The sequence below is a fragment of the Megascapheus bottae genome, chromosome 35, assembly GCF_031878675.1.
Source record: "Megascapheus bottae isolate mThoBot1 chromosome 35, mThoBot2.hap1, whole genome shotgun sequence".
Classification (NCBI taxonomy): domain Eukaryota; kingdom Metazoa; phylum Chordata; class Mammalia; order Rodentia; family Geomyidae; genus Megascapheus; species Megascapheus bottae.
This window is the reverse complement of record NC_143543.1, coordinates 246,220-272,314: the sequence shown is the minus strand read 5'-3', so window position 1 is coordinate 272,314 and position 26,095 is coordinate 246,220. Positions and strand designations below refer to the sequence as shown.

The 26,095-nt window shown below is 57.3% G+C and overlaps 1 protein-coding gene across 3 annotated transcripts in view; it reads right to left on the bottom strand.

Annotated features, from left to right (window-relative positions):
* The window catches only part of Etv6 (ETS variant transcription factor 6), an 82,649-nt gene that overhangs the window by 11,988 nt on the left and 44,566 nt on the right, over nt 1-26,095 (bottom strand). The window lies entirely within an intron of this gene.

Sequence of the window (26,095 nt, the reverse complement as noted above, 5' to 3'; positions counted from 1 at the left end):
CCTGTACACAGGAGAGGAGGAGGAGGAGGAGGGGGGCTCCAGGGAGGAGTCTGTACACAGGAGAGGAGGAGGGGGGGCTCCAGGGAGGAGCCTGTACTCAGGGGAGGGTGGGTGGGGAGGGGGCAGCCGAGGTGGCCGTCTGTCCGCATGGCGGGGAGGGGTGAGACCCTGCACCCTTGCAGCGGCTGGGGAGGACGAGCTACCCAGGGTGCCCAGATGTCTTGAGCCGGCCAGGCCGGGTGAGGAAGGTCCACGGAGCTCAGTGAAGACGCATGTGTGCCGACCCTGCCGGCGGGTCCCAGGCCCCCGCCCTTCGAGCCGCAGCACAGACCAGAGCCGCCCAGGGCGAGGGCACTCGCTGTTCTCAGAAATCCCCCCAGAACGTCCACTGGAGAAAACCAACCAACACTGGCATTTGCCTCCGTAAGCGCGAGGTCCCATCACGTGTAAATCAAGGCAGAGCCGCCGGGGTCGGCAGGGGGAGGTGACGAGCCCCTGTGCCCACAGCTCTTCCAAACCGGCTCTCAGCGGGCGGCGGGCAGGGGCCTCCCGCGAATGTGGGGTCGCGGTGACACACACAGCGGTTATCCCGTGTCTGTTAGTGATGCCTCTGCCATCCACAGACCATCAGACAACAGCAGCCTTACTGTAAGTGGGGCCGGGACGGCCAGAGAATCAATGCGTCTTCCCAAAGCGCCCTCATTTCTAGGAAGTTATTCATGCGCCACGAGAAGCCGGCAGGGCGGCTGCCGGCCCCTCCTCCTCCTCTCTCTGTACTGCTGCCAGCCTGCGCCCAGGTCCACCCCCACCCCCGCCCGGGGTGGGGGCAGGGATGGACACCCCAGGTCCCCCCCCCGGGGTGGGGGGCAGGGATGGACGCCCCAGGTCCCCCCTGCCTGGGGTGGGGGCAGGGATGGACGCCCCAGGTCCCCCCCCCGGGGTGGGGGGCAGGAAGCCCTTTCACGTCCTCAGAGGGGCCTTGGCTGGATTTGGTCATGGGTTCTGGGGAAGAAGGGACAGAAAGGGCAGGGCAGGTGAGAGGTGGCATGGAGACCGCGTGCCAGGCTGGCCTCAGACGGGCAGCCCCAGGGCTGTGCCAAGGAGCCACGGCAGAGGGAGAGCTGTGCCGGTGCCGGGGGAGGAAGTGGGGAAGGAGGGGAGGGATGAAGGTGATTTCCTGGCCTCGCCGCCAGGGACCCTGTGTTTCTCTCTGGACAACACACTGGCCCCAGGGAAAAGGCCTCCTGAGGCGGCCAGGCCCTGGTCACCTGCCCAAGTCGGGGCCATGGGGGCCGAGGGCCACCATCATAGAAACAAGCCACACATCAGTGCTGGAGGGGGACCCGGGGAGGCTTCTGTGAGGAAGAGGCGAAGGGAGGCCCTGGCGCAGCCAGCGCGAAGGCCCTGAGGGATGGGAGAATGGCAAATGGGCAAAGCAAAAGGTGACAGAGAAAGGGAGAGGGTGACAGGGCCCCCAGGCTCTGAGGGAGCTCAGAATGGAGGCCGGCGGGGGTTCTGGAGCACAGCTGGGTTTCTCTGGCTGTGGGTAGGCTATGGCCGGGTGGAAGCCACTTTTCCGGGAAGCATCTCTGTGCCCAGGACTCTCTGCCAGGCCAGGCAGGGGCCGGGTCTGCCTGCGCCACCGTGTTCCCGGGGCCACCCGGGAGGGACCTCGAACAGCAGGGACGGAAGTGGACGTCAGGCTGGAGGCGCAGACGCCCCCTGGCTCCCCGACCTGGGTAACTGACTCCCACGTGGTGCCTCTGACACCTACACGGTCACCACGTCCGCTTCGGAGCAGGCACCCTGGGGGACAGACGGTGCCAATACGCCTCGGACACACTGCGGTCCATCTGAACCGAACGGCGTCTGGAGGACCGGACACATGGCAGAGCTTCAAGCATGCCTGTCTGCCGTCTCCTCCGGACGCCCCCAAATTCCGTCTCTATAGCAGGAGGTCCGGGTGCCTTTCCCGTTTCGAGCTCAGTCCGGGGGTACGTGACAGCCCTCAGTGATCACAGGACACCTGGACAGGCAGAACCTGGCCCACAGGGTGACTTAACTCTTACGATGAAGCTCAACACGTTCATATTCCACGTGTGCTTCTGGCCGACGGCCGGTGCTCAGTCATTCCACACACAGGAGCAGGGGCCCTGTGCCCGGACCACGACTGCCCACAGTGGGAGGCATTGTGGACACAGCATGAATACAGGTCTCTCTCTGCCTTATCAGCCAGCCAAGTTCTTCCTTGTAACTTCTTCTGGGCTAATCTGTCACCGGAGCGGAGCCCCGCCTACACGCCTTGGTCACTGATTTACCCCCAGTCCTCCTCAGCAAGAACAGTGACGCTGCTGAGGCCGATTCAATCTGGTGCCTTTAAGAAAGGAAGGCTACCTAAACCCGGAGAAGCCATCGGCGCCGCAGAGTGCTTCCTGGGTTAAGCGAAGCCATTAAAGGGAGATGCCGCCCGAGAAACTCTCTTCACATGGAGACAGGGAGGAAGGAGCGCAGCTTATATTCCACAGCAACGGCAGGACACCTAGTTCTGGCGTGCGTGCCACTGGGGGAAAATCCAGTCTAGTCAGGTGACAAGACTTGTTAAGCAGAGCCAGACTACGAGGGCAGATTCCCTGCGAGGGGACCAGTCAGGCTGAGTTCCACCCCAAGGGACACCGATCTAACAGGACAGTCCGTGACACTCGCCAGCAAGAGGATGGAAGCGGAGCTGTGGCTCACATGGCTGAGCAAAGAAGCTAAGGGGCAGCGCTCAGGCCTGAATCCCAGCTCCAGGAATGGCACGAGACCCCCTGACCCCCAACAAAGCATACCAGGCGGCCCCAGGTGGCCCCCTTGGGGCTGGCATCCCCGAAGCCGGGGCTCCCGAGGACGTGGCCCCTCCTGCAGGCCTGCCAGCCAAGCTGGCTGAGGGGACAGTGCTTGTGGAACAGACTCCCTGTCTTCCCCTCCCTGCCCCCTCAGCCTGCAGCTAACTGCAGCTGTGGTCAGGGGCCAGCCGCCAGCGGCCCCACCATGCACCGCCCCACAGGAAGCTCCCAAGATCTCTTCCTGAACAGGAAATTTCCTGTGGTCCAACCGACATTCCTGGCGGCGTTTATCACTTGCATCCATTTGTTTCGGCAGAGCCGGGGTCTTGGGTAAGAACAGCTAGAAACGGTTGTGGGGTGGGGTGGGGGGTGAGGAGGGAGGACGCAGTCAGGGGCACAAAGTGTGACTCAGTTAACCCTTCAATGACAACACACCCCACAACGTGGAGATGTGGAGAGAACGCCAACACCACTCTTCCCTGCTCATCTTTGTGTGAGTGTGTTTGAACTCAAGGCAGCCTAGGAGCTGAGCTTTTCACCTGGGCGGTAGCTCCTCTGACTTCTGCTGATTACCTGGAGATAAAGAGTGCCATGGAAATTTCCTGCCTCTGCTGGCTTCCGATCACGATCCCCGGCTCTCAGCCTCCCATGCTGCTGGGATGAAGGCGTGAGCCACGGCTGACCGGTGCACTGGTTACTGTTTTGGAAGTCATCTGGTGTGTCAGTTCTTCTAACGTCCTCCGCGGCTCTCGGCACGGCTCTCGGCACCTTGGGGTGGTGTTTAAGCCTTGCTCTTGCTCTCGGGGGCCTTGGGGTGGTGTTTAAGCCCCGCTCTTGCTCTCGGGGGCCCTGGGGTGGTGTTTAAGCCCCGCTCTTGCTCTCGGCGGCCTTGGGGTGGTGTTTAAGCCCCGCTCTCGCTCTCGGCACCTTGGGGTGGTGTTTAAGCCTTGCTCTCGCTCTCGGCACCTTGGGGTGGTGTTTAAGCCTTGCTCTCGCTCTCGGCACCTTGGGGTGGTGTTTAAGCCTTGCTCTCGCTCTCGGCAGCCTTGGGGTGGTGTTTAAGCCCCGCTCTTGCTCTCGGCAGCCTTGGGGTGCTGTTTAAGCCCCGCTCTTGCTCTCGGGGGCCTTGGGGTGGTGTTTAAGCCCCGCTCTCGCTCTCGGCGGAGACAGCCTCAAGACCTTATCCTTGTATGGTAATACAAACTAAGGAATTTCCTTGTTTCTCCAATGCATTCACAACCAATTCATATGAAATGAGGTGGCGCAGACACATCTAGGGACAGCCTCAAACACAAAACCCACTCTCTCCAGTCTGCCCACGCCTGGAGCGTTCACGTCTCAAGGGTGAGGCATCAGCACGGAACACGTCCCTCGCCAGGCGGACCTCCGCCGCTTCCTGCTGTGGGGTCCTGACCCCTCTCCTGGTCAGCCACCGGGCTCGGCTCGGCAGGGCCCCTTGCTGAGTTTGTCCCCCTCGCTCCCCAGAGCCCCAGGGTGACTGGATCCGCTTTTCAGGACGTGGCAGCTCAGCTGCTGGTGCCCAGCCTGGCTCCCCCTGACCTTCTGTTATCTGGTCCTGAAACTTCCACAGTGGCTGGGCTCTGGGATCAGCCGTGCCAGGGAGCCATGAAGCCTTTCAAGAGAACCACCTTTCCCTCTGTCCCGGCTGCCCGGCCGGTGCCAGGACAGTGTAGGAAGAGCAGATTGGCTTCTTTGGTGACATCACCGAGCTTTGCAGAGAGATGCCTCTAGCGGTATTTACCCGGTGTCTCCGACACTGTACGCCTCTTGCAGCCATAGCCCTGGAGGTGGACAGCCTCGGCTGCCAGCTAACGAAGAGAAGCGAGGGCTTCGGGCCAGGCCTTCCAGTGTCCATATCCAAAAGTGGGGCTGGGAGTGTGGCCTAGCAAGAGAGAGCCTGCCGAGCGGGCATGAAGCCCTGGGTTTCATTCCCCAGTACCATGTACACAGAAAAACCTGGAAGTGGTCTTGTGGTTCAAGTGGTAGAGAGCTAGACTTGAGAAAGCCCAGGGACAGCGCTCAGGCCAGGACGGGCGAAAAGATAATAATAATAAAAAAGTAATTCTTCACATGTATGCCAGTTAGAAGGCTAGCAACTCCAGCTTCGGTTTTATAAATTCCACACGCATACACACACATGCGCTCACCGGAAAGAACATGAGAACACTGCACACACACACGTGTACCCGCATGTACTCCCACAGAAAAGAAGATGAGAGCCCTACCTTCACGCCTCCTGCGGGGGACGGGGGGGGGGCAGCTTGACACCGCAGAGCTCATTAGATGTGGGTATGTTTAGGGCAGGTACGGTGAATGTACTTTATCACCAAAGAGAAAAGAGAACAACAACCACCAAACCCACACTGTGGCCAGACACTGGACACAGATGCCTCTGGGGACCGCCAGGCCCCCCACGGCACGGGGGCGACAGCCAGCTCTTCTGCCTTGGGGACCACGAGAACCCAGCACCACAGGCCTGGGTCACACCAGGCCGCTCAGGGCCGGTGGGCTGAGCGCGTCGGCGTCCACCGGGGCCGTCCACCTGCCAGGCCCCATCTTGACAGCTCAGTGAGCAGGGTGGACGGGAGCAGGGGTGCTGGCCTGGGAGCCCAGCTGGGCAGGCAGAGGAAGAGTGGCCCCGGGTCAGGCAGGGGCCGGGTGGGCGGCATCTCCTGCCTTTGAGCCGGGCTATTTTAAGCGGTGTGAGAGCTATTTCACACCCACAGGGTCCAGGAGGGAGCGGGTGGGTGTGGAGGCCGGCGGGGCTCGGCCGCTCACCCCTGACTTCCGGGGACTGGCCCCACGCTTCTTCTAGGAAAGAGGAGCTGGCTGGCACGAGAGCGGCGACACTACTCATTCCCACTCAGCTCCCCCGCGGCATCTACAACCAGCCTTCCAGAGAGCCCACGTGCTGCGGGGATTATTCCAGACTTCCCGGGACGGCTCGAGCAGGGGGAGAGGAGAAGTGAGCGGAGCGGGTGGGCAAGCTTCTACTCCTGCCTCCCCTGCCTGACGGGCAGCAAAGGACGGGAGGGGGCTCTGGTCTTAGACCCTTCTCCACCATGCTGTGCTGAGCTCCCAAACCCAAGGGTCTTTGCTTTGAAGCCGACGGGAGGCGACTGCCGTTCTGACACCCGACAGTATCGGGCGTCCCCCCGAGCGGCCTCAGGGCACCGCTCCCCACAGACCTTGGGGAGTGACTGTGGGCTTACCTCCAGGGCATCTTCTCACGCCGCGGCCTGTGGCGCTGCAGAGGTGCCCACTGCGCTGGCGGGCACACTCACTCGTGTCTAGGGTACATTTTCATGGACAGGAATGTGGTTTTCTGCCATCTGCATCGCCCCCTTGCCCCTCATCCTCTCAGCGATGATTTCTACAAGCCTACTTTATTAAGAGTTGCTATGGATCTTCAAATAAAACAACCATTTAGAGCCGAATGCCTTGTTCCCGTCCCCTCTCTCCTCCGCGCTCAGCGCAAGCATGGAGATGGAGCCCGGCCGGCAGACATAAATGAGCCCCGTCCGGTGGGGCGGGCTTTCCTCGGGTAGACGCTCGGCTGGCTCTGGCCAGCGCCCCCATCTGCCTGTCCCCTGGAGTGCTGGAACACACCCGCCCCGCGGGCCTCCACCGTCCCCCTGGAGTGAGCCAGGATGGCCGCCGCCGCGGCCGAGAATCACAGCAGCTTCCTGTGAGCAGAGCTGGGGTCCAGTCAGCAGTGACAGGACTGGGTGGTCCTCACCGTGTCCCCCCACCCCCCCCTCCGTTTATAGCTGGGGTTAAAAGGTCTTCTTGTGCTGGGGCCCGACCCCAGGGGGCTGCGGCCGGCTCACCCCGTGACCATGTGACCCTTGGTGTCTCCTGCCTAGGATGTGGACCTCAGGGTCAGCTCCAGGCGTGGCCAAGGGCTCTTACACACATGCGTCGGAGCCACCGGAGATCCCCAGACCCACGGCCGGCCCGCCGTGAGGCCCACCTACACATCCCCGGCTCTGATGACAGCAGGCGCTGCTCACCACCAGCTCTGCATTAGCAGTTTATGCCTCTAATTAGGCAAAAGTGGGAAAACAAATTAAGTTGTACCTAATTAATACAGATTTTGTGGCTAGGAAAATATTGTAAACACGGGATTCTGGCATGAATAATATGAGAGCAGAGACTTGACATGAGAAGACGGAAATGAAAACACAGCCCCTCCAAGGCGGTACTTCTCGCTACGGCCAGCACACGGGGTTGGAAACAAGCCTAGGAGCAGGGAGCTGCAGCTCTCTAGCTTTACCCATCCCTTATCTAATCATCCATCTGTCCATCCGTCCATCCACCCGTCATCCACTCACCTGTCATCTATCATTCATCAACTCCCATCCATCCTCCACCATTTACCATTCATCATCAAACTACCCACCCACCCACCCACCCACCCATCAATCCACTCATCCATCCATCTATCCATCCACCCACCCATCTATCCATCCATCCACCCACCCACCCATCCATCCATCCACCCACCCATCTACTCATCTATCCCCTCACTCACCCATCCATCCATCCATCCATCTAACCATCCACCCACCTACCCATCCACTCATCTATCCCCTCACTCACCCATCCATCCATCCATCCATCCATCCATCCATCCATCCACCCACCCATCCATCCACCCACCCATCCACTCATCTATCCCCTCACTCATCCATCCATCCATCCATCCATCCATCCATCCATCCATCCACCCACCCACCCATCCATCCACTCATCTATCCCCTCACTCACCCACCCACCCACCCATCCATCCCTCACTCACTCCATCCATCCACCCTTCATGTACTAGGCAAGTGTTCTAACCCTGAGCCATGCCTCCAGCCCTTTTTTGCACTGGTTATCTTCGAGACAGGGTCTCACTGGCTCAGTCCCATTCTGTCTCTCCCTGACAGCTGCTGGGAGGACAGGTGAGCACCACCACGCCGGGCTTCTCCTGTTAAGCTGGATGGAGTCTCACAGACTTGGGCTCGCGCGGTCCTTCCTCTGGGTCTCGGCCTCCCACATGCCGGGCTGACCGTGCGTGGCGCTGCCCTTGCTCTGACTGGAAGGGGCCTGGTGAGTCTGCCTCTGCCGGCCTTGGACCGCAGTTGTCCCGACTCCGGCCTCCCACTGACATTTCCACACTGTGCCTCCACGCCTTGAATATTTGGTTCCCTCTCCCAGCCAATGGCTGGATTCTGCACGGCAGCTTGCTCACACAAGTGCCAACGTGAGATGCCAGGCACAGAAGGCGTCTCCTGGCAGCGTCGGTCACCCAGTTCTCCATCGCCAGCCAACTCCAGTGTCCAGAACTACCAAGCGCTGGATCCGGAGGCTGGGAAGAGCGCGGGCTATAAAAAGACGCCGAGATGACGCAGACGGAATGCGGGCTCCACACGGCGCCGTAGTGACACACTTCCCCTCACAGGAGGTCTGCCAAGCCCCACGCAGGAAGGCATATGGCAAACGGGGGACACCCAGGCTGCCATCGCGCTCCCTGGCTACGCGGCAGAGGGGAACTGGTGACCAGACAGGCGGTGTAACTCCCTAATTGGTTCAACAAACCCAGCGCATCTGTCTCCTGGGGCGGATGCCATCCTAGGCCCCGGGGGCCCAAGAGCCCCATGAAGTGGAAAGCCAGATTCCCGACAGCTCACGGCAAAGCACGAGCTCCGTACTCGGCACAGGGGTGAAGGGAAAGGCACGTGGCCTCGGTGGCAGTGGCGGGGGGGGGGGGTAGTGTGCATCTGTGCAGCTATCCTGCATCTGCGATCCCCAACGTCTTCCAGCCCCCACTGTCTCCCCGCTCCCTGTGCTACAAGTCTTTAAAATACCATGGCCGGGTCAAGTGGTCTCACTGGCAAAGCCAAGTCTCAATGCCAGCCTGTGACGTTTTTCCAGACTCCGCTCTGCTCGCCCGTCTGCTTGCAAGGCCAGCGGCTCACTTCCCCGCTCCATTCTGTGGGCACAGAGGCCAGCAGCTCACGTGGTCTCCCCAGGGTGGCCCCCGCTGGCCCAGTCTCTGGCTCCAGGGAAGCAGGGCGTCCTCTCGTCCCACACAAACGAATCTGCCAGGCCCACACACGTGTTTCCTCTGCCTCCACCTTGCCGAGAACTGAATGAATGAATGGCACCTCCTGGTTCACTTCCTCTCACTCTCCCAGAGAACATACTGGTCCCTCTCGGCCTCTACTCTCTGGGTCTCCCGGGAATCCTGCACTGCAAGTATCTCCTGGACAACACAGTATCACCGAATAAAACAGCCCCCCCCAACCCTCCCCTTCCCCACTTGTTCTGCTGGGCTACCCGGCCATCCTGCGAGCTGAAGAGTTCAGAGGTCTGCTTTCTGGCTGTCAGAGGGCCTGGGTGACAAGGGACATGGGGTCCCTGGAGTCCCCCACAGCACAGACGGAGAGACATGGTCAGATATCATTACAAGCTTGGAAACCTGGAAATAGGGCCTGCTGGGACCTGGACACTGCCGTTGTCGGCACAGGGCTGGCGAGCTCCCTGGAGGCCCAATGAAAAGTGGAAAGGTAGACTTACGGTGCAGAGCTAAGCGTGAACACTCAACTCGGCTGAAAGAGGATCGATCCATCTGCCTGGAGGAAGGCAGCATGGCACTGTCTAACTGTGTCTGTCATCCAGGTAAGTTCCTTTGGTCCGCTCTGCAGCCACAACCTCTTCTGGCAGAGCCACCCTGAGCCTGCTTGCAGCCTACCAGATGTACCTGCCCCAGGCGTGGCACTAAGGGACCAGGCACCATTCCTGGGAGCTTCCTGGATTGGGTGAATTCCCACCCTGGTCCCAATATGCCCGCCCCCCCCTTGATTCAACTCTACAGATGGGAAGGTATGTGGCCAAGATAATCTCGAGCCCTGACCCTGACCTGGTGGAGACGAGGGGTCTCACTAACAGGCTGGCTTGCCTGTCCTCACGGCGGGGTGACATTCCCACAGCTCACACCCCTGCTCCTGGGAGAGAACCCATCTCTGCACGCACTGGCATCCACACGCATGCAAGCAGAAGGTGTTTGCTCCATCACACCCCGACGCGAAGTGCCAGGGGCAAACCCACGTAAAACGACGTCACGCTGCGTGTCCGCTGCTGCACAGAGCCCGCTCTCTGCTTGCTGCGTTGTGTACCGGGTGGGCAGATGGCACCTACTCAGCACCAAAGGTGATTTCAACGCTGCTCTGAACAACGCGCGGGATTTCCTACATTCTTTCACACTCTTCCTCCGGCAGAGGAGAGGAAAATGGCAGCAAGCCAAATGGCTGTGCACGTGAACCAAGCTGTTTCGGGCCTGGAAGCAGGGCTGTCCCAGGCCGGAAAGAAGGGGGCTTGAGGCACGGAGCCGATTCTATGCGCCGGCCATCACCACCGTCTTCTCCGTGAGTGCCAGCTAAAGCCCCTGAGCACATCAAGGAGACTCAAAGTGTTTCCAGGCGTTAGACGGGAGCTCGGCAGGTCCAGTGCTCCATTCCTGCATTGGTGACGGTGAATCTCCCCGAACCACCGAAGCACTGGCTGTGAAGTGGCAATCACTCGGAAAAGGTGGGGGCTGCGGGCTGGCGGCTGTCTTGTCGGGGAAGGCGTGTGTGGACATCTGCCGAGATGCTATGTGCACACGAGGGAGCCAGCAGGCCTGGTTCCCATGCCTGCTGGAAGCCTGAGTGCACCAGAGACATGGGCTCCCAACTCCTCGGGCCAGGACGACGGAGGGACAAAAGCCACACTGGCCTCTCACAATGCAGATCAGGGCCCGGCTGCTGGGAAATAAAACCACCACCAGTACAAGCCGAGAGCGTGGTTGTGCTCTCTCTCCAGTACAGTGGCCCAGGCGGCAGGTGAAGCAGGCTGTCCCAGGGCCTCAGAGATGCTTTCATCTGGATGACTGGGAGGGAAGCAGAGGACACAGAGGTGGGAGAGCAGACGCAGGCCAGGCAGGAAACAGGACCCCAGGGCACCGGCAAGGAAAGCTATGATCTGGATTCTGGCTGGCGGGGAGCAGATCCCAGCCCCCCCCCCCCCATGAGCACAAATAATCTCACACAAGGCTGGAAAACGTAAATACACTAACACACAAGAGGAAGAAAGAATTATGGTCCCACTCCTCTTCTCTAGAGATAACTGCAGGAACTATTTTCCTGCAGTGCCTTCTGGTCCATTTCCATGGAGAAGAAAAAAGATCACAAGTATTCTGAGGAGGGCTATTTGCATCCTGCTTTTTAAATTACATACGATGAACATTTCAAGAAGGTTTTGTGTGTGTGTGAGTGTGTGTGCGCCAGTCTGAGGGCTGAACTCAGCGAACGCCACCCTGGTTTCTGCCCTTGGTGCCACGCAGGGACCAAGAGCTCGAGGCTGTGCACTGAAGTGTCGTCACGGTGATTTGGGAGGCTTCGTAAATGTGGCTCTCAACGCAGGAGCCATGCGAGCCAGGAAAGCCGGCGGGGCGGCCGACACACAGGTGACCTGGCAAGGTCCCCTGGCCGCGGCCTGGGGGTGTGTCCAGTGGGTGTCTGGTGTCTGCCGAGGGGAGGCGAGTGCAGACGCACATGAAGATGGATTTTACAGGGACACACAGCTGGTAGAACGCCTGCACTTTAGCAGAGATCATAGCTCAGCATCTGCCACGACTTCTTCTTGTGACCTGGCCGCCCTTAGGCCTGTGCCCCCGCCCCCAGCCCTGCCTTCCTCAGGCTGCAGTGCCAGAACCACCGGCTCTCCCCTGCCACATCCCAACATGCTCTGGGCCCCCATCACTGCTTGAGGGTCTCCAGCCACACCTGACCGGAAGACTACACACTGGCCGGGCACTCGCCTGGCTGCACACACTGACCGGGGCACAGGCCCGGCTGCACACACTGACCGGGCACAGACTGCACACACTGAACAGGGCACAGGCCCGGCTGTACACACTGACCGGGGCACAGGCCCGGCTGCACACACTGACCGCAGGCCTGGCTGCACACACTGACCAGGGCACAGGCTGTACACACTGACCGGGGCACAGGCCCGGCTGCACACACTGACCGCAGGCCTGGCTGCACACACTGACCAGGGCACAGGCTGTACACACTGACCGCAGGCCTGGCTGCACACACTGACCAGGGCACAGGCTGTACACACTGACCGCAGGCCTGGCTGCACACACTGACCGGGGCACAGGCTGTACACACTGACCAGGGCACAGGCCTGGCGACAGCAGCCTCATCCTCATGGCGTTGATGGCTGTTCTTTCCCAGATTCGCCCCCCACTCTGGCCGTATCAGTGAAGTTCCCCCGAGCGCCTGCCGCAGCCCTTCTGACCCCCCTCCCTGTTGGGAGCCAGAGTGGAATCAAACTGTACCTTGACTTGCATCAGATGATGGCTATATTGTCTTATTGCTTTCTGGCCCTATTCTATGTAAATGACCTGAGAATTACCATATGAATGTAACACCTGGAGGTTCCCTGGGAGAGGAGGAGGGAAGAAGGGGGAGTGGAAAATAAACGCGGCAGTCTCGGCAGTCTTTGCCTGGACTGCGGACATCCCGGACCCGGTGTGTCTGTCTCTCTTCTTTTTCTTCCTAGTCCTTGTCCCCTATTTCAGGAACCCCAATCTGCGAACCCTGGTTTGCTGCCGGTTGGCCCCGGCATCTGGCGCCCGAACAGGGACCCTGAAAATCTGGGACGAAGGTGAAGGACCCCTCCCTGTGGTGAGTAACACATCGTAGGACTATTAAGAGAGTATAGTCAGGAGTAAAAATTATGGGTCAAGCTAATAGTCATGGGTTATTTCTACCGATCTTAACAGGCCTATTTGAAGCCCACGGAACGTGGGTGGAAGAGGGGGTGCTTCAGAGCTTCCTACAGTTTCTCAAGGAGGCATGCCCGAGGTTTATAGAGGAGGAATTCCAAAAAACCTGGCAGCGGATAGGAAAAAGAATTCAAGATTATTATGATGTATATGGCCCCGAAAAGACCCCAGTAGAGGCTACTACTGTTCGGAATTTAGTAAGTGAATACATAGATCCTCTACATGAAGATGCTGAACTTAATCTTGAATTAAGGGAACTTTATGAGTTAAAGGACCCTTCTGAAGAACCTGAGGCTGAGCCATATGCCGCAGCCCAAGAGAGTCTAAGTGAGATCTTGCAAAGGGAACAACAACCAGTAGATATTGAGTATCAGAATTCAGGTCTGAATACCAAGGAGGAAAGTTATGATGAGTCATTGGAGGGCCGGGTGGCTACGATAGAGAAGAAGTTAGAAGAAATGCTACATCTTCTATCGAAAATGGGGACAGAGCAGAGAGCCCCCCCAGAAGTAGGAAAGAAATATGACCCTCAGGCCACTATGGTGTCTGATTCTAAACCTTACCCCTCACACCCACCGCCTCCGGCTGCAGCCTTACGGCCTCAATCCCTTTCTCAACCTTTAGGCAAGCCTAAAGGCCCTAGCAACAAGTCCCTTTTAACAGGCACTACAACCAGGCACAGTGCATCGCAATTAAACCTGACTCAGGCTGCTATAGAGAGGGAAGGTATTTCAGGGCCTCGATGCTTCCCTAGTTTAGTTGATCATGATGAACAAGTATACCATCAACCTGTTCCTGTTAAACTATTACAGGATTTAAAAAATGCCTGCTCCCAATATGGGCCAACTGCCCCTTTTACTCAAGTAATATTGGAGGCCGCGTGTGCTGGTATTGCATGCCCAAATGACTGGAAGCGGCTTGCCAGAGCATGCCTTAGTGCAGGAGAGTACTTATTATGGGAGACAGAGTTGCTTTGGAGCTCGAAGTGGCAGAGTGCTAGCTCTGAGCTGAAAAGCTGGGGGGAAGCACTCAAGCACCAAGCTCGGGACTCACAGTGGCAGGGTGCTAGCCTTGAGCTGGAGAGCTGAGAGACAGCGCCCAGACCCTGAGTTCAAATCCAGCAATCAACAAAGTGAAATGCCAATGGGATGTTTATCCCTGTGTGGAGAGACACTACTGGGACAGGAAAGCCTCTGCTTGGATGGCAGAGATGGTGTCAGATCTTAGAGTCACTTGTGCTTGGCCATTCAAATTAATCAGAGCCGGGAGGTCATAGAATAGTTTGTAAGCATGCCTTACTAATGCCCGTGCCTTTCATAACTGGGCAGGAACTTGTCAATCTTCTGTGATAGCGGGTAGTTTAAAGTCCTAATTGAGTAAAATTTTTATTTTTTATTTTTGACACCAGCCACAAATTCAGGAAAAGTTTGTGGATCTGAGGCTTGTGTCTCTATTAATCTGTTTAGATCTGACAACTGAAGCATTGTTAAGGTTGCAGAAATTTAGTTCCCCAGACAATCAAGAAAAAGCCCTTGCAAATGGGTGCTAGGTAGGCCGCGCTGTTGTGGCCAAGGATGGTTTGTGCAGTTGTTGAATGTCAAGTATGATTTCTAGTTTGGAGTAGATTGTTGTTCCTGGTGTCTAATCCTTGCAACCCCTTGATAAAACAGGCTGGGCTTCTTAAGGTCCCTGGTCAAGCGTGGAGACGGCGCCCCTGAGTCAGCTTGAAGAAGTCACGGAAGTTGAATCTCCGCCCATCAAATCCCCATTGGACCAAGGGACCAAAGTCATTTTTGGAAAATGTGACAGGATAAATTAGGGGTATAGAAAAGAGTAAAAATTGCACTTGTGTTTCTTTTAAAATAAAAAACGGGGGACATGTTGGGAGCCAGAGTGGAATCAAACTGTACCTTGACTTGCATCAGATGATGGCTATATTGTCTTATTGCTTTCTGGCCCTATTCTATGTAAATGACCTGAGAATTACCATATGAATGTAACACCTGGAGGTTCCCTGGGAGAGGAGGAGGGAAGAAGGGGGAGTGGAAAATAAACGCGGCAGTCTCGGCAGTCTTTGCCTGGACTGCGGACATCCCGGACCCGGTGTGTCTGTCTCTCTTCTTTTTCTTCCTAGTCCTTGTCCCCTATTTCAGGAACCCCAATCTGCGAACCCTGGTTTGCTGCCGGTTGGCCCCGGCACCTCCCGTTTAGTCAACCCTCCCTCGCTCACGGGAAGCAGCTCGCCAACCAGCCCAATGTATTTTCTTTTTCCCTTTTCTCAGGCTGGCCAGTTTCCTTTCGTTTCAGAGGCCCGGCGGCTGGGTTCTGCTCCCAGTCTTGGCTCCCAGCTGTTTCTGCAGCTACTTGACCACCACCACTCATGGCCCAGGAGATGCAGGGGACGCCCCCACCCTGCCTTCTGTGACAACCCTGCGCACGCCTGAAGAAGCCTTCAGAAAAACACTTCTGAGGCCAGAGAGAGAGGCCGGACTACGCCATCAGAAAGTCTCCTTCAAGAGAAGCTCAACCGTCCGGTCTCTTCCTTACTGAGGAGGAATTAAGCCAGTGGTTACCATACCACAGTGTGTTCTGTTCCAACTGAACAAAGCTCACGTCCTGCAACTAGGCCTGTAGAGTAAGGAAACCGCTCTGAGGTCCAAGCCGCCACCCCGTCCACACGTCAAGAATTTCCCGTCAAGTCTCAGCACAGTTGAGACTTGGGAAGACAGAAATGTAGTTAGTTATGTACGTGGACACACTTCTGCCGTTTTTCTCTTTCTTTCTTGTGGGTCATGGGGCTGGGGCCGGGGCCCTGTCCTGAGCTCTTCAGCTCAAGGCTGCCGCCCTACCCCTGGAGCCAAGCCCCACTTCCCGTTCTCCAGTCTCAGGCCCTTTTGTGCCTGGCCTGGCTTCGAATCTTGATCCTCAGATTTCAGCCTCCTGAGTAGCTAGGATGACAGGCTCCGGGCCACTCGTCTGTTTTAATTCAATGAAAGTTATCTTCTATCATCTCCCCATCTCTCCCTCCCTCGCCGCCTCCCATGTCCTCGGGGTCAAAGAAGCATGCCGAGGTCACAACGCGTTACCACTGTGCCTTCCTCCCCATCCCAAGAGCTAACGGGGACTGAAGTGGTGAGGAGGACATGCTTTGCAAGACCGACCTGCTGCGAAACAAAGTCCAAGATGAAATTTCTCCCCTGGAGACACAACGCCGTCTCTCGTGGTGAACTCCAAAATGACACCAAGTGCTCCGTTTCTGGTGCTCACTCAGCACCCGAGCCTTTCGCAACCCAGCGCCGTGAAAATCGAATTGCTTCTCAGGTTTTCTACTTCATGTCAAATATGACTTGAAAATTTAGTTTGGAAATCTGTACTAGTAACAGAGACGAGGAAAAAGGAATCGTGGAGTTGCACTGCAGTCAAATAAGTGAAAGTTCTTTGGATGTCTCGGATGCACTGCCACCCACTGGACGCGGACCTGGACAGAGCCGAGGACAAACGTACCTTTCTCTCTGCCGCCAGGATCACCTTTCCCTGGTGTGGAAGACACTCGGCCGGCTCCTCCTTCAGGGCCTGGGCACTGTCCTTGGGCTTTCTCAATGTGTGTGGTACTGAGGGATCGAACCCGGGTCTCCGAGCATGCTAGGCAAGCACTCTACCACTGGGCCACACCCCCGGCCCCCGGCTCCCCTCTCTTTCCACAGCACCACACGTGGTGGGTCTGCTGTCGATCTGCGCTGGTCAGACAGAGAACAGAACTTCCTCCAGCCAGCCCGGAGAGTCACCAACTTCTGTTTCCAGAGACTGTGACAGGAAGACACGACCCGGGCCCCTCCACCTCCCTGGACGGCGGTCAGGAAGCCACACACAGGCGTCCTTGGTTTACCCTGCAGGTACATCACCTCCCACCATGGAAACTGGCAGGCTTTTCTGCCCCACGAGGGCGGTGGCGAGGGCCCAGTTCTGGTTCTCAGGTGCTGTGTGTGAATGGCTGGGGCCCCAGAGGACAGACCCCGGTGTCTGCGGAGAAGACAGCCCTGCCTACCCGCCAGGCTTGGGGAAGGAGGGTCAGGAGGCAGCCGGCCCCTCACCTGGCATGCTGAGCTTGCGGGGGCCCTGCCCGGCGAGGGGTGCTTCCAGTCCTGGCTTCCTCACACCAAGTGCATGCCGGGAGGACTGTCGTCCATCACGTGCAGAGCTGACGTCTGCTTGAAGTCACCGACCCCCATGGACCCGCTGGACAGACATCACCAGGGCTCACGCGTCTCCCCATGCCCCAGGAGCCAAGTCCTCTTGGTAATGGCCTTTCTCAGCCCACCCCCATGGCCCCTGCCCACCTCTGGCCAAGCCTCTCTTCTTCTCATTAGAACAAACCCTGCAAGCTGCTGCCAAGGGCAGGGCCTTCTAAAAAACCCATGCTAGAATGCCTGACCAAGAATTTACTAAGGTCATCGATAGATTCCTTCCCATTTTACAAAGAACCAACACGAGCCCTGTGACAGTGTCAAAAACCACAGCGCTGTGGAGCGGCCACAGGCCTGGTCCCTGGCCTCACGCTCTCAGCACGAGACTCTTCCTGCCACGCCACCTGCCTCACTGACTTGCAAGCTCCCCACCCCCACCACCTTCACCTACAAATCCCCACCTCGGCCCAGCTACACGTCCACTGCAACATCCACGCTGGTGGTTCAGTGCCAACTTCAAAGGGCCCTGAGGTGTCTTCTGAGTATTCCCAAGGGCACGACCCTCGGGGCATGTGACAGCGTGGGGAGGGCAGGCCGCCGGCCCAGGTCACAAGGCTGGCTGGCTGAGCTTGCCCGGCGCCAGAACGGGTACCTCGTTGCTGACCCGAGCCACACGAGGAGTGGCTGCGTGTAGCTGTGCCTGTAATCTCAGCTACTGGGAAGGCAGAAATGGGAGCACCGCAATTCAAGGCCAGTCCAGGCGAAAAAGTTACCAAGACTCGCCTCAGAAACCACGGTCGGGGTGCCAGTCCAGGTCTGTCATCCAGCAACTGGGGGGGGGAGGCAGAGACAGGCCGCTGGCCCTGGACAAAAGTAGGGGAAAGGAAACATGGACCGAAGCAAAACAGGCTGGGAGCAAGGCTCAAACGGTAGACGGCTCCAGCAAACACACAGCCCCGAGTCCGGATTCCAGAACCACACACAAAGAGAGAGGGCTGCTTGTCCAATACGGACCCAAACAACACTCTCCTTGTTCTGTCTCTTGGTGTTTTGTACTTAAAAAAAAGAAAAGAAACCTAGTTCACAGGCATTCTTGTGTTCATAAAACAAAAATAAACAGAAGCGCTGGTGTGCGGAACTGCAGAAAATGACCTGGCTGGCGGGAGAAAGTCCACGGCCTGGACAGGGCACACTCCAGACCCGGCTCCCTGGTCCAGGTGGGGCTGGCTGCGGTGGGAGGCAGCGTGGTGCTCCTGAAGACGCCTTCAGGCCACATGGCAAGGGAGGAGAGGGCACGGCGGGCGGGGGGCCTCTGCCTTCAGACAGGCGGGGGAGGAAGGGCGAGGAAGGGCACGTTTCCCTGCTGCTCAGGACCGGGCTGGCGGCGTGAGCAGGCAGAGGAGGGAGTAGAGGGCGTGCAGGGATGGAGGAGAAGCCTGTCAGGATGGGGTTTATTTCCGTTCCGGGAGGGAGGAGTGCCACGGGCTTTGCCAGCCTCCCGGTGTCTGTTTTGAAGTGAACCGGGCTGGTATGTCTTTAATTTGTCGTCTCATTATGAAACCAGTTCCCTTCCGAGAAGCCTTCAAGCCAGGAAGCTGTCTGCCCACACAGGAAATCCCTTTGCTTCAACTTCCCCAAAAAGGAAATTTCCCTCAGAAGTGAGCCCAGCATACGCCTTTGACCAGAGCTGTTTCAAGAAACTCTGGCAGCAGAGACCTGAAACCACCCTGGCACTGGCTGTGGCGTCGGCCAGGACAAGCGGCTGGGCCCTCACCGGGCACGCACGTGGGGGGCCTGCCACTGACCCCTGCCCTCCTGCCCTAACCCCAGGCCTGCCACAGCCTGAGATGCAAAAGTGTGGACTTACCAGGGACACGTGGTAACGGCAACTGTGATGGATGGACAAATGGACACACACAGACACACGCCGAGTCCAGGACAACACCAACCCACCACTTCTACTCGGATTCAACTCGAGCCTTCTGCCACAAAGATCATGGCATCTCAACGCACAGGACACCCAACACCCAAAATGGAGAGCTCTAGCGGCTGCAGCTGACGCTGGTGATGGAAGGGGAAGCAGCCGCCTCGTGGAATCACCGAGACGTGGCGGGGATGATGAAGGGGTAGGGACCCGAGCCGCGGGGCTGATGCAAAGGGCAACGCTGCTTTTCTGAAGCCTCGGAGCGAACGGTTGCCAGCCTGGCACTCCAGCTTTTAACTTCCCGTTTCAGATCACCTCATGAAGAGGGCCAGGCCACGCCCGCCATCCCAGCTACTCCGCAGGCGGAGATCTAAGGATCACGGTTCAAAGTCACGCTGGGGTGAGGTGGTCTGTGAGACTCTCACCTCCAAATAACCACCCGAAGTGGTGGAGTGCCAAGGCTCAGTGGAAAAGCTCAGGGACCAGGAGCAGGCCCGAGGTTAAGTCCCGGTACTGAAACGAGCGTGTGCGTGTGAGGGGCCTCGATTCTTCCCCCGGCATGCTTGTCAAGAACGCCAGCCCCAGCGCGGGGGCCCACGACTGTCATCCTGGACACCCGGGAGACTGAGATCCGAGGACCGCGGTTCAAAGCCAGCCCGAGCACTGAAGACCGTGAGACTCTTATCTCCAAGGAGCCACCAGAAAACCTGACGTGGGGCCTCACGAATTTGAGTCCTCAGCAAACAAACTCCGCAGCTGTCCACCCACGCTGATGCTGCCACCCCAGAGCTGTCCACGACTGTCCACACAGCGTCAGAGCTGCCACCCCACTGCATGTCTTCCCCTCCCTTCCTCCCATCACCCGACCGCAGAGGTTTCTGGAAGCAGATATCTGAAGTCGTAGCCGGAGTTATGACACCAGGGTTCCTCAGAAGTCAAACTTTCCTCTGCCTAAAATCACAACTCAAGTGTTCTTTTTGTCTCTGGTCTCTCAAGGCAACAAGGTATAGTTTTGAAAGACCGAGTTCAAACCTCTGACTACAAATAAACACAAAAGAATCGTTCACAGCCCCCCCCCGCCCATCAAAAGGGGGAGGGGAATCTCTCCCAGAGGCTCAAATATGGGCATGAGTACCAGCCCATGGCCAAGTGTTAAAGTCAGACGCCCCCCCTCCCCATGCCTCTAACCATCGTCGGAGTTGTAAGCCCAAGAACCAGGGAAGGAGACCGAGCCCGGGCCTCTGCCAGCCTGCCTGGCTGTCCCTGGGGCTCAGGGGAATTCTGTCCCCTTTACAGAGCCTCAGTTCGGCCCTTTAGGTGCAGCACTCATGCCCAGGGCCTGGCAGACTACCCCTGGCCAGTGTGGAGGTGTATGTCCTGTCAAGCTCAGGGGCTGACAGCCTGCATCCTCTCTGCCAAGTGGGCATCTCCTATCCATTGTTGAACGAGAGAATCATGGGGCCTATCTGTGTGGCCATGCACATCAGAGGAGAAAGATGCAGACGCTAATGTGTGCAGCTTGCAGGAAAAGCAGGCAGGGATGCATGGCCTACTCATGCAGACCGGAGGAGAAAGACGCAGATGCTAACTAGTAGTGCGTGTAGGCTAAAGGAAGAGCGGCCAAGGACGGGGTGGTGAGGGGATTCCCGCAAACAGTCACCAGAAGCCCCACCTATGGACGGTGCCTTGGACAGGGGCCCATGCACACGGGCAGGGGGCAGGGGCCAGGCCTGGGCCAGTGCCATTGCTGGAAAGCAGCACAAGGGACACACAGGCAGATTCAGAACCCCCGAAAGGCCCTGCTGGTCCCCCTTCCACCTCCACTGCAGACATCAGGGCAGGGCGGGAGGTTGCATTTCCGTGTTCCTCAGTCACAGCTAAAGCCAGGACAGCTTCCTGCACCCTCAAAAGATCACATCCGCACAAAACCCACGTCTGCCCTGGAAGGGATGACGCGTGGATCCAATGAGCTCTCTGAGACCTGGGAGCTGTGGGGAGCTCGTCATCCCGGCTCCTCCACGGCAGGAACGTGGCCCCGGGAGCCCCCCAGGCGCAGCGGCCTGAGGCAGAGCGCCCATCCTGTCCCCCCATCCCTCCCATCGGGAATGCCAACTGGGGAAACTAAGGCACCAAAATGTCAGGGCGTTTTCCTGAGGCAGTCAGCTAGGGTCACTCCTTCGTGGTCCTCCGCCCTCCCTACGGCGCATGTCTTCTCCTGCTCGCTTGGGAAACCAGGCACAGGGCGAAACCGCCTGCTTCGTTTGTTTCTCACAGCCCCGCTTTTCAGCTGTGTGAAAACGTGTGGCCACGGGACTGGATTTGAAAGTGCAGAAGGCGGGCCGGGAGTTTGGCCTAGTGGTTAAAGTGCTTGCCTAGCATGCACGAAGACCCGGGTTCGATTCCTTGGTACCACATACATAGAAAATAGCTGGAAGTGGTGCTGAGGCTCAAGTGGTAGAGCTCTAGCCTTGAGAAAGTCCAAGGACAGTGCTCAGGCCCTGAGCTCAAGGCCCAGGACTGGCAAAAAAAAAAAAAAAAAAAGAAAGTGCAGAAGGTAATTTGGCTCTTATCTCCACGTCCCTGATTTCATCCCTTTGGTTTATTTATTTATGTACTTATTTTTCCAGTCTTTTTTTTTTTTAAATCAATTTTGTTTGCATTTTTTTGCTTAAAAAAAAAAAAAAAAGTCCGTTTGTAGCTGACTGCTGGTGTATCAACCCCGTCATCCTGGCACTCAAGCAGCCGAGACCTGCAGACTGCAGTTCAAAGCCATCCCGGGCAGGAATGTCTGTGAGGCGATCTCCAAGGAACCACCAGAAAAATGGTGCTGTGGCTCAAGTGGCAGAGCGCCAGCCTTGAGTGGGGATAGCGCCCGGCCTCGAGTTCCAGCCCCACAACCACCAAAGAACCAACCAACCAAAGAGCACCCCATTTGCTAGCTTAGAATCTTCTACCCTAGAGGGAAATGAGCGTCGGTACAGGGGACCTTGGAGTTGGACGTGAGGGCCAGGCGTGGGCATGGACACTCTGGCTGTGACCCTGATGTCCAGCAGACCCACTGCCTGTGCTCAGATCTCTGTGACTGTGCTGGGAAACAGATATAAAACTCCTGAAGAGGCTCAACATGCTGCAGGGAGGAATTACGCACTGCAGGTCCTTGCCAGAGAGGACAAGGGAGCCTAACCCCGTCCTGTATTCAGTGTCAGGGGCACAGAATACAGAAGAAGAGGAGAGGAGGGGTGGGAGGAGGGAGAGCAGGAGGGGAGGAGGGAGAGAGAGGTGGGGGGAAGAATGGCTACGGACACTCTCCAGCGCCGGTTCGTTACCTAGCCTGCTACCTCTCTACTGCGACTCCAACTGTATCTGTACGACTGGTAGACCCGAGGGCCCACAGGGACCACGGGAAGTGTACACAGACCAGCTTCAGGAGTGAGGCCTATCCCCCACCCCAGGGAAGCAGGAGGCGCCGGTGGCCGTGGCCAATGCCAGGCCAGTTCACAGCTCTCCATTCCTGCTCTGCTCTGGCTTCCGAAGACATCAGAAAACACTCACAGCCACGGGGAGTCAGCTCCCACCCAAGACAGCGCCAGGCCAGCCAGGGCGTCCGCTAGGGTTTACCTTAGCAAGCGTGGAGGGTGGAGGGAGTGGCCAGTTCTGCCATGGACTCCAAGAGGGAGAGGTGGGGATAAGATGCCAGAAGGCCCGGAGAGAACAGAGTGAGAATGGGCGACCTGAGAGGGGAAGCCACATCTGCCCACGGGAAGTCCAGCTCAGCTGATGGTCTGTGAGAGGAAGGAGAGGGAAGGTGGGGAGAACCTGAGGAGCCCCGGGCTGCACATGCCAGAAAGGTGCCCACTGCATTCTGATACCCTGCCTGCCAGCTGGCCTCGCAGAGCCACACGAGGCTGCCATGGGTAGGTGGCTAGGATCTGCAGACCCTGCACAGGTCTGAGGGAGACACAAAGCAGAAACCAGGCTGCCCTGCTGCTGTTCAAGTCGCTGCTCATAAACCAGACCTGTTCTCAAGATTGCTGACTTATTCTGCTTTGTCCTGTGCCAGGGCTTGAACTCGGGTCCAGGGTGCTGTCCCTGAGCGTCTGTGCTGTTTCTGGCTTTTTTTTGTAGTTAATTGGAGATAAATGTCTCAGATCTTGGGTGGCTGGGATTACAGGCGTGAGCCAGGGGTGTCATCCAGCATGGGGTTTAGAATAGAGATAGGTATCTCTGGGCTCAGATGGGACAGGCAGCTGCCGATGGCTTCCAGATGTGCTGGTTCAGGAGGCCAAGGACGCTGCAAGCCCTGGATTCCCCCCCCCCCGACCCCCCCGGTTGGCTCTCCAGAGCTCAAGCTGGGACAGTGCCTTAAATGTACACAGCTTCACTGCATGAGATGCAAAGTGAAAAGAAAGGTCAATAAAACCCCTGGTTATACGATTTTTTTTTTTTAAAAGACATCTATAAATAGCCACATTTATTGGAGCTGCTTCCTTATCAGGAAGCACGGAGCTAGGAATTAACGTCTGGCTCCACCGGAAATTCTTTCAGACAGCAAACCCAAAAAGGAAATTTCCCTTCCCTAGCATCCTGGCAGCTCTACTGTGGGTGGTTTTTTCCTTTTTTCTTTTCTTCAGGCTGTTGGCAGCCAACCAGGACCCTTGTGCTTCAGAGGGACAGAAAGCCTTCAGGGCCCAAAGAAGGTTTAAGGGGCACAAAACTGTTGAGGGCAGGGGCGGCCACGCCACTAGAAGTCATTACTGTGTTGCCCACGCAGGGGCTGTGCACGAACGACCTTGGAGAATGACCCAGGGCCCCACCTCGTTGCAGGCACCGGCGACCCGAGGAACAGAGGACAGCGACCAGTCTGAGAAGAGAGGGGCAGGCCAGCCAGCCAGGAGACTTACAGACCGAGACAACACCATGAAGAAAAGTTCCCCAAGCCAGGCACCGCAGTTCACGCCTCAGGAGGCTGAGATCTGAAAATCATAGTTCAAAGCCAGCCCGGGCAGGAGAGTCTGTGAGACTCTCACCTCCAGTTATCCACCAAAAAGCTGGTAGCGGAGTGTGACTTAAGTGGTAGAGCACCCAGCTGAAGAGTTCAGGGGCGGCGCCCAGGCCAGGAGTTCAAGACCCTGGATCAGCACGCGTACACAGACAGAGAGGCAAAGACACAGACACACACACAGAAACTACACGTGTACACACAAAAGAAAAAGGAACGGCTCCCGACTGAGGATCCGAGGTGAGGGTCGGGGGCTACCGGATGGGTCTGCAAGGCAGAGCTGAGGCTGGACGGGCCTGAGAAAATGAAGCTTGCTCCCTCTGTGAGCAAGGGTCCTTTCGTCCATGAAACAGACAGGCGGGGGGGGTGTGTGCTTCCCTGGCCTTTAAAATGGGGAAGCCAGCCCTGTGCTGGCTGCGGCAGGCCGGTGGGCACTGTGCCAGGACCACGCTCAGGAGCTCGGCTTCCAGGAACCCCTCAGCATCAGAATCTGAGCCAGAGTGGGTAAACCATGGGAGAGCAGCCCTGGGGCTCGAGCCTCTGCATCCGAGGCCTGTCTGCTGCCCTGCCTGTGGGTGGGGACGCTTTGGGGAGCAGGGGGGTGGGGCCAGGCTGCTCAGGGCGTGCGTCTGGTTGAGCCCCTGCCCCTGCCCGCTGCCCGCTGTGGTCCCACAGTCTAAAGACAAGATCAACTCAACTCCAGCCTGAGCTCACCAGAAAGCAGCCTGGGAGCAGTTCATGGTGAGAGGCTCCAGGAGATGGCAGCCCAGAAAGGCCGTGCACACAGGGCCACGGAGCACCTGCACAGTCCTGCCTGCCCCCTGGCTCCTCCCCTCCACCTCTGGTGGCCTCCGATGTGGAGATAACCCTAGCAGACCCGGTGCAGCATGTGCGCGAGTCACCACGTCAACACATGCTTTAGGGACCGTCTCGAGACTGAACACCTTCCGGTGCTTATAACAGCATAAGATGCCAATAACTAGGGTCGTATTGAATTTCCCTCGCCACCTTTGAGAACAAACAACTGAAAGCATGCAAACCCGAGGCTCCCTGTCTTCCACCTGTCTGTGCGGGTGCTACATCCCTGTGTCTGTGCAGGCTTTATGTCCCTCTACACAGCTTCCTCACCTCTGTCTGGACAGGTCCTAAGGCAGTTCTGCTTTGCCACGTGGCTGCCTGAAATTCCGTCACTCTGCTGAGAATGCACAACAGCAGTGTGGGTGAGCAGTGAGGTAACATTTCCCAAGGAAGATACCCCACTGAATTATTAAGCACACACAAGCAGGAGGAATAACGCAAGACTTTCAAGAGATCTGCCATAAGGAAGGAGGGTCTAGGGACTATTTCTGGTGTTCTGAGTCAAAAACGGCATGCGGTTAATATGACTATTTATTAACCTGCGACGCTGTAAACTGTAACCCTAGTAGATATGATGGATGAGCCCGAAGTTCCGATTTTCAATGTCAGTTCACAGGGCTTTAAGAAGGCCAGAGAGACACTGTAAGATGCAAAGTCACTGGGAAAATGGCAAAAAGTCTACCTATGATTAACTGTGATTCAATCAACAAAAACCTTAGATGATGGCATTCAAGAAGAATAAGACACTGAATTATTTAAATTTCTACACTAGAAATATGCCTGTACAGTTATTCCTGGGCCTGGCCAGGCCAGTAATACCAGGCCCTCAAGTCTTCTGTGTCTTCCACACGAGTCAAAGGGTGACCCTCGGCAGACAAATCCAACGAGAAAGAAGGCCATGACGAGAATGGGCAAGATGTCCCTCCCCAGGCCAGGGCCCTTCTCTGCCGAGGGTCGCCCTTGGTCTTGCAGGGTTCTCATGCTGAGATGGAGGGCAAAGGCGCCTTTTAAAGAATGGGACTTTTTTCTCATTGCCTGCTGTGACTGTACGCCAGCCTTTCTATCCCCAAGCTGGAAAAAAAATTCCTATGTTTGTGGAAGAAGAAAAATGCCAGCCCTTTCTATCTCCTGGGCAAACATACCCAACAGGGTGTCCGGCCCACACAGGGGTGGACCTGGCCCTTCTGCCCTCAGCTGCAGACCAGAGGCCCTGGACTGGACTTCCAGGTCCCCACAATCCTAATCTCTCTCTGAAAGAGACTTGTAGCCGTCACGGTCTCTCCCCTCCCCTCCAAGGGATACATCTGATGTGAGAATGGGAGGACAAAGGGTTAAGAGAAGGGCTTGTCTGGAAGTCAGCGAAAAGAAGCCCCTGGGGGCCACACCAGGCCCGAGCTGCTAAAAAACGCTTTCAAGCCTGCCACACCATAAATGTCCTGTTGCTGTGCTCCCACCGATTCT